General features: G+C 36.3%; 1 long non-coding RNA gene across 1 annotated transcript; it reads left to right on the top strand.

The window, feature by feature from the left end:
- The first annotated feature begins 1,195 nt into the window (after nt 1-1,195).
- On the top strand, nt 1,196-5,265 carry LOC104248386 (uncharacterized). Its single transcript, XR_716433.2, has 4 exons — nt 1,196-1,424; nt 1,531-1,602; nt 3,048-3,333; nt 5,056-5,265. It is a non-coding gene; the product is annotated as an uncharacterized lncRNA (long non-coding RNA).
- The last annotated feature ends 2,519 nt before the right edge of the window (nt 5,266-7,784 follow it).

The raw sequence follows: 7,784 nt of genomic DNA, 5'->3' as shown, positions 1-7,784 counted from the left end.
TTATAGTATTGGGGTTGTCAGCCTAGCCGAGGTGGAGATTTCTTCTTTGAGAATCATACAGAAATCTGAACTCAGCGATGCGGAGTGGATTAGGAGTCGCAATGAACAATTGGCCTTTATCGATGGAAAGAGGATGAACGTACTATGTCCAGAGCTTTCAACAAAAGAGTCAAACCAAGACAGTTCGCACCAGGGCAACTGGTATTGAAGAAAATTTTCCCACATCAAGATAAGGCCAAAGGGAAATTCTCTCCCAACTGGCAAGGTCCATACATGGTTCATAGAGTACTAACAAGAGGAGCACTCATACTTGCAGAAATGGACGGAGAAGTCTGGCCAAATCTGATCAATTCAGACGCAGTCAAGAGATACTATGCTTAGATACTTTACATTTCCTCATTTGATATAATTGAACTACACTTGACTTAATTCCCATTTAAGAGGGGATACGTAGGCATTCTTATAGGTTCAGTCATATCATAATAATTTTTTCATTTTTCCCAAGCTCAGAAACCGGGGCAGAGTTTTGAGGAGGACCCTCAAAATTTCGGAGCAAGTCCAACCAACGCCAATATGTGTCAGACGGTTAGTAATCAGTTAAGAAACTGGGGCAGAATTTTGAGAAGGATTCTCAAAATTCCGAAGAAGGTTCAGCAAGGCCTACTATCCGCAAACAGCCGAAGGATCATCTACCAAACATGGGCAGAATTTTGAGGAGGACCCTCAAAATTCCATAAGAGAATATCAATGTCTTTGAGATGTGTCGCAGTCACTAGTTCATCAAAATTACTTGATATATTAATACATTTCTAAAACAACTCTATTTTTATCAATAATTGCATATTTTTGAAAACTTTATTTTCGTAACAGTCAAGTGTTACCCAGGGAAACTCAAACATTACAAGAAATCTGTCTTTTAGTGGCGATATTTAGTAGCAACTTTATTTATTTCTACAAATGGTATATTTATTGTGGCGACCTAGTAAGTCGCTACAAAATATAAAATTTTAACGGCGACGTTTTCGAGTCGCCTCTAATTTTTGCCACTAAATCCTGAATTATTAGTTCCTGCTATGACCAAAATTTTGGCTCCAAATTTAGTAGTGACTAATAGAGAGTCGCCTCTGAAGATGTTTTTGGGGCAACTGGGTCACCTCTAATTGTGTAAATATCTGACATTTAAAAATAAAAAACTAAATAAAAGACCCTAAAAATACTAAGTTCTAAAGGAGCTCTCTACAAAAAAAGACCGAAGCTCCATTTTTCTTCTTCCCTCTTCTCGATTCTCTCTGCAAAAGCTACATTACTTCTTGAAGTTTCTCAAATTAAATCTTTCACTTTTGTTTAATCACAAGATGTGAACCTAATTTATGAAACCCAAAAGCCCTAACACCACTTGTTTTCTAAGATTGTATTCAAATCAGGTAAGCTCTCAAACCCCAAATCCTTTTGGGTGTTAAATGCAGTTAGCGAGAGTGACTATTTTATCAATTTTACCTCTAATTTCTTTAACCCATTTGAAATCTACAGGAGTATAAAGTAATTTTTCCAACAATATCATCGTGTAAAGCCCTTCTCGGTATTGATGATCTCTTTCGCTGGGTAAGTTTTTTTTTTTTTTTTTTTTAATTCTGAACTTTTTGGTGATTGCATGTTTGGTATTCCTCTCAAAATGCTGAAATGAGATGTTTTGTGATATGGGTCTATTATTTTTCTTGATATTTTTCGACAAAATCTCATATGTTTCATAAATCTTCACCCAATAATATTTTAGGTAGTGAAATTAGTGAAGATTCTTTTGAGCTATACATTAAGAAAGATATCAGAAGTAAAAAACATTAGGATTTATTTGATTTATTTTTAAGATGTTACTTCATTTATTTTGTTCATCATTCCTTCTCTATTTGTTCATCATCTTTGTGATATACATATGTTTTCATTTTTTGAGCTTCTTTACGTCTCTACCAAGTGCTGAATTAGCTCTTATTATTTTCTGCTAATTGATTTAATAGATAATATAATTGGTTAATTTATAGTGTTAAATTAAAAATAACTTAGACAAACTAAAATAGATAAATGGAGTTAATTAAGTTCTAGTTCGTCTATTTATTGCAGCCAAGGTGTTTTAATGATATCCTCTTAGACAACTTAATTTTGCTTTTGAAAGTTATATTTTCTTAACTTTTTGGTCGGCTGAAATTTCCATAATCTTGAAATGAATTGTTTCTTAGTCTTATTAGTTCATAAATGTATCTAGGTTCTAGCCTTGTCATTCCTTATGTAAAATATTTCATGATGTTGTCATTCTTTATCTTTAAAAGTATACCGGAAAAGAACTCTTGGTTGTGTTATATAATTTTATTTGTTGACAGATGCAACTATTGGTTTAAAGTTAATTGCAACGCTCTTTATACCATGTTTTTAAGATTATATTTTGCTATGACATATATCATATGTAAGTGTTGACTGTAACCAATGTAGAACTCTTTGTAAAGAGAAAATTTGTCTTACTTTAAGCAAGATTAGTTATAGTAACATCTGGTTATGTTCTTGTAGTTGTGTTGATTTTTGTGGTCCTTGAGATTTATTAACTAATTGATTGATTGAATTTTATTCTAAAATAGGAATGGATAAAAGTTGGTTGAATATTAGAAATAGAGGTGATCAAAGGTATAGAGATGGAGTAGATGGCTTTGTTAGTTGGGCATTCAGTCAACCAAGGGGGAAGAAGGCGAAGAAGATTGGCTTGATGATAATGATGGATAAGATATTGATGATGCTCTTGAATACTGAGAAGCAAGATAATATAGATTTCTACTTTTTGTTTTGAAAAGTTCTCTGTATTTTGTTCCTTATTAACATGACAATGAAATTAATTCATTATGCTTGTAACTTTTAATTTCATAACTAGATTATATATTAAGCTTTTGTGAAATGTTACTTGCCTTCTATGTGCACTGAGTATCATTATATTTTTCATATATAACGAAAAGTATTTACCCCTAACCGTGCTTCTATTCTTACTGATGTTTTTCTACATCATGTAGGAGGGTCCAAATGACAGGATGAGATAAAGGTCGAAGTGGAACTGGTCGTGGACGTGTCCATTTTCAAGGACGTGGTAATTCTGGAGTGATGCCTCAGTCACAAGTACAACCAATAGGGAATACTACTGCATCTCCTAAGACAGGAGAATCAAATAATCTCAGTCAAGAACCTCTAGACAGAGGACAAATATCAAGTAACCCTTGGCAGAGACCTTCTCTAAAGATAGTATCGTCAAGGAATCTGGATAGAAGTGCGCTTCCTCTCCTGAAGTTGAAAATGGTGCAGGTTAGTTTTTGTTTTACTAATTCTCTTTACTTATTGCAAAATATAATACTGGTATATGTTGGATTGGTACGTGTTTATCCCAAATTGGGATTAATTTTACGAGGCATATGACATGTTTGATAAAATACCTTAGAGAAATCTTTGTTTATATTCTATGCAGCTTTGAGAATGCTAGCTTATTTTATGTTATTGTTGTAAAGAAGTGTCATCTTATGTTAAATTTGGATTTGTTTCGGACGTTTATATTCTGATGTAATTCTGAAATTCTGGATATGCAAAATTTGGTTGGACAATTTAAGAAATAGGAGAAAATTCAGACTCCTAAGTGTTTATGTTGAGTAGAATCTAATGCATCTAATGATTTGCAAAAAATATATTTTGGTAAATTTTGGTGTGTGCTTCAACTCTTTATATGTTACCATTTTGGCTAGCATGAACCTCTCATTCTTGGTGTCATTTCTTTGGAATTGGTTTACAGTGAAGTAAAAAAGAACCAACTTTAGGATATGTGGCTGTAAGAGAATACCGTTGGGAGTTAACATCAGCTTCCCCCGTCAATTTGTTGTATATGTGGCTGAATTTATGTTATATTTCTCTGTGTCTATTCAGAAAGTAACGAAGAAAACATGTACTATTCAACTAACTTTAGGATATGTGGCTGGAAGAGAATACCATTCAAGTAATCTTTTCAAGTATTTGTTCGCATCTCCTAAAGTAGTTCTGCTTAAGGATCTAAACCATAGTTGATATGTTCTTGTATATAATTTTTTTTTTCTCCTCAATGTTACCTTCAAGCTAAAACAAAAGAATTTTAATTAAAGTTGAATTCTGCCTGAAACATTTCCACCTTGAATTCTGCCTGAAACATTTCCACCTTAATAGATGCACAAACACGAACCATAAAAAAATATTACACTTATGCTCATGTTTCTATTTTATTGTTTTCTTGACTTCTTTTTAGCTATTCGTGTACTTGATTTTTTGGTAATAGATGTGTTGCGTCATTATTGAATGTCATAATTGCACTGATATGTGTCCACCTTGAGTAAATGCATTTTCTTTTCCATCTACTGTATGTCTTATTCAAACTTGAATGGCCATAGCCAATGCAACCCCAAAATTCTTTAAGCCAGAGTGAAAAACTAGCACTCAACATAGTGGTATATGGATAGCTTTTGTTAAACATGAGCTAATGAGCAGGGAAATGATCATACTTTGCATTAGATAATACCGAATAAGTGGATGAAGAGCTGCACTACCAAAAAGAGTAGGAATTAAACACATTATGAACTTCCCAAATTCATGTAAAATCTTAGGATCTTGTCCGACGAACATGAGCAATCATCCTACGTATAGCCATAACATTGAAAAGGTGATGCAAATAATAAAGAGACAGAATATAACAGTGTATGTTTGTGTTCCAATTTTCTTGTATTGCTTTGCTCCATAAGCCTGTCCACAGAGAATACTAGCCATTTCTAGCTGCAAATCACATGTAATAAGAGCTTTTCAGCTAACTAAAACAAAATTAGCATCAACTGCATTTTCTATTCAAACTTGAAGCTATACTTAGGAGACGTGGTTAATGGTTGAAATTGTCATAATATATTTTTCCACTTCTATGTCATCCATTGTACTATTAGCATTAGATTATGAGCATTGTCAAACTGATCTTGTGTTTTTTTCGTGTAATAACTGGAACACGGTTCTTAAACAATGAAGACAATCAAGAAGGGGCTTCAAGGTACTTAGTATTTTGCTTTTGGGGGATGTATATGCATACAATGGCAATGAAGTATTCTGCATTATATATGTAATTCGCATTTTAGCAATGGAAGTATTTAATATCCGACTTAAGAAATTCTTTTGGTGTTTGTAAAATACTATTGGATGCGTTAATATAATTTTGGCCATTACAGTTGCTGAATTAAATATGTTTCATTGGTGACAAAATCTTATTCAGAAAATTATTTGTTGCAATAGTGAAGTTGCCACTGATTGTTTAACAGTTTTTGTAGCAATTATCATCGCCACTAAATGTCATTCTCCAGCAGCGAGCTCGCGACATCAATTGCTACTAAAAGTAACTCTCCAGTAGCGATATGAGAGTTGCTGCTAATAGCTAATTGTTTATGTGGCGACTTAAGTTGCTACTAAAAGCAACTTCTAGTAGCGATAAAGTAGCTGCCACCAATAGTCATTTATTTTTGTGGCTACAATTGTCGCTGCTAAATGTCACTCTTTAGTGGCAGCTTGCCCCTGAATCTGTTTGGTGGAACTACCTTTTTTGGCGATTTGGCTTACTTTTTGTAGCGATAATGTTGCCACAAAATATCACCATTCCATTGTGACAGCTTGTAGTCGTCACAAATAACATTTAGTAATGGACTTACTTGCAGCAAGTCCAATGTCGCTACTATAAACATTTAGTGGAGACATATGATGATTTCGTAGCGACTAAGGTCGCCGCTAAAAGTAGATTTCTTGTAGTGAAAAGGCTTTCAGAATGGAGCAAAGCAAAGCCAGCCGACAGAAGCACGAACCAACCTTCCCTCCACAAAACTTACAACTTTTCTTTGAACGCAGGTACATTTGACGTAACAATAGCATTCGCAAAACATGTATACACAAAGCAAATTCACTATCCAACTGGCCACCAGACACCGAATATACATCTCCAACTAAGACATATGCTACTTTTACTTACTACTTGCTATCTGCATGAGGCTAATCCTTGCCTCCATACCTGCATGAGTCTAATCCTTGACTTCATGAGGCTAATCCCTACCCCCATATCTGCATGAGTCTAATCCTTGACTCCATACTTGCATGAGGCTAGTCCCTGACTCCATACTTGCATGAGTCTAATCTCTGACTCCATACTTGCATGAGGCTAATCCCTGCCTCCACATCTGCATGAGGCTAATCCCTGCCTCCATATCTGCATGAGTCTAATCCCTGACTCCCACATTTGCATGAGGCTAATCCTTGCCTCCCTATTTGCATGAAGCTAATCCTTGTCTCCATACTTGCATGAGCCTAATCCTTTCTTCCCTATTTGCATGGGACTAACCCATGTCCCTCATATTTGCATGAGGCTAATCCCTTCCTCCATATTTGCGTGAGGCTAATCCCTGCCTCCTTATTTGCATGAGTCTAATCCTTGACTCCATACCTGCATGAGGCTAATCCCTGCCTTCCTATTTGCATGAGTCTAATCCTTGACTCCATAACTGCATGAGGCTAATCCCCGCCTCCATTTGCATGAGTCTAATCCCTGACTCTATGTTTGCATGAGTCTAATCCTTGACTCCCTACTTGCATGAGGCTAATCTTTGTCTCCCTATACTTGCATGAGTCGAATCCTTGACTCCATTTGCATGAGTCTAATCCCTGACTCCATGTTTGCATGAGTCTAATCCTTGACTCTATACTTGCATGAGGCTAATCCTTGCCTCCCTATTTGCATGAGTCCAATCCCGCACTGCATGAGGCTAATCCGTGCCTCCCCATACTCGCATGAGGCTAATACCTGCCTCCTTACTTGCATGAGTCTAATCCTCGACTCCATATTTGCATGAGGCTAATCCTTGCCTCCATACCTGCATGAGGCTAATTCTCGCCTCCACATTCGCATGGGACTAAGCACTGTCTCTTTTGCACAGATGTTGCTCTATTTTACTATCTATTTGCTTTCCAATCGGGCTAAGCTCTGCCCTCCATTTCACAAGACTAATAATTATCTTGATAACATCATAACTATTTCACATCATGGGCTAAAATATTGTCAATCTATCCGAAGGCGTCATAGTCTGAAGGCACCATCCTCATAGCCGGAATACACCATGACATGGCCTGAGGATCCCTCAAACTTGCATATCATTATTCAAAGGCATCATGGTTCGGAGGCACCATTGTCATGGCTTGAGAACATCATTTCATGGCCTGCGAATCCCTCACTAAATAATTCATGTCCTAGGACGTCATGGTCTAAGGACATCATCTTTAACCGTCCAAAGCAACCTTCATGGTCCAAAGGGAATCTGCATCATGTTTAAATTTTCGCAAATACGTTTGTAGCATCTTTTATTTGTAGGTAACCATTGAGCAACCGCTATCCTAGTAGGAGCGATCTCGCTCCAGTTCCCCCAACCGTCCCGAGATTTAACCGCTCACCATAGCCGTTTCTGCATCGCGTGTCCGTTCTTGCAATAATTTCATCGGCATACTCCGTAGATGAATCCAGAACTACACATGGCTTGATTCCTATAAAACTAGGGATATGTAGGCAACTCTAAAACCAGAGTCCAGCCTCTATCTTTCAAAACATCCCATCCGGTCAAAATTGGCCATCATTTCTTACCCGAAAACTCTTTCATTCTTCCCGGGTAAAGAGGGGCACTTGTTGATGCCTAATTTTTCCCTATATTTTTTATATATGCATAATTACT

The sequence above is a fragment of the Nicotiana sylvestris genome, chromosome 4, assembly GCF_000393655.2.
Source record: "Nicotiana sylvestris chromosome 4, ASM39365v2, whole genome shotgun sequence".
Taxonomy (NCBI): Eukaryota; Viridiplantae; Streptophyta; class Magnoliopsida; order Solanales; family Solanaceae; genus Nicotiana; species Nicotiana sylvestris.
This window is presented reverse-complemented; position numbering and strand designations above follow the sequence as displayed.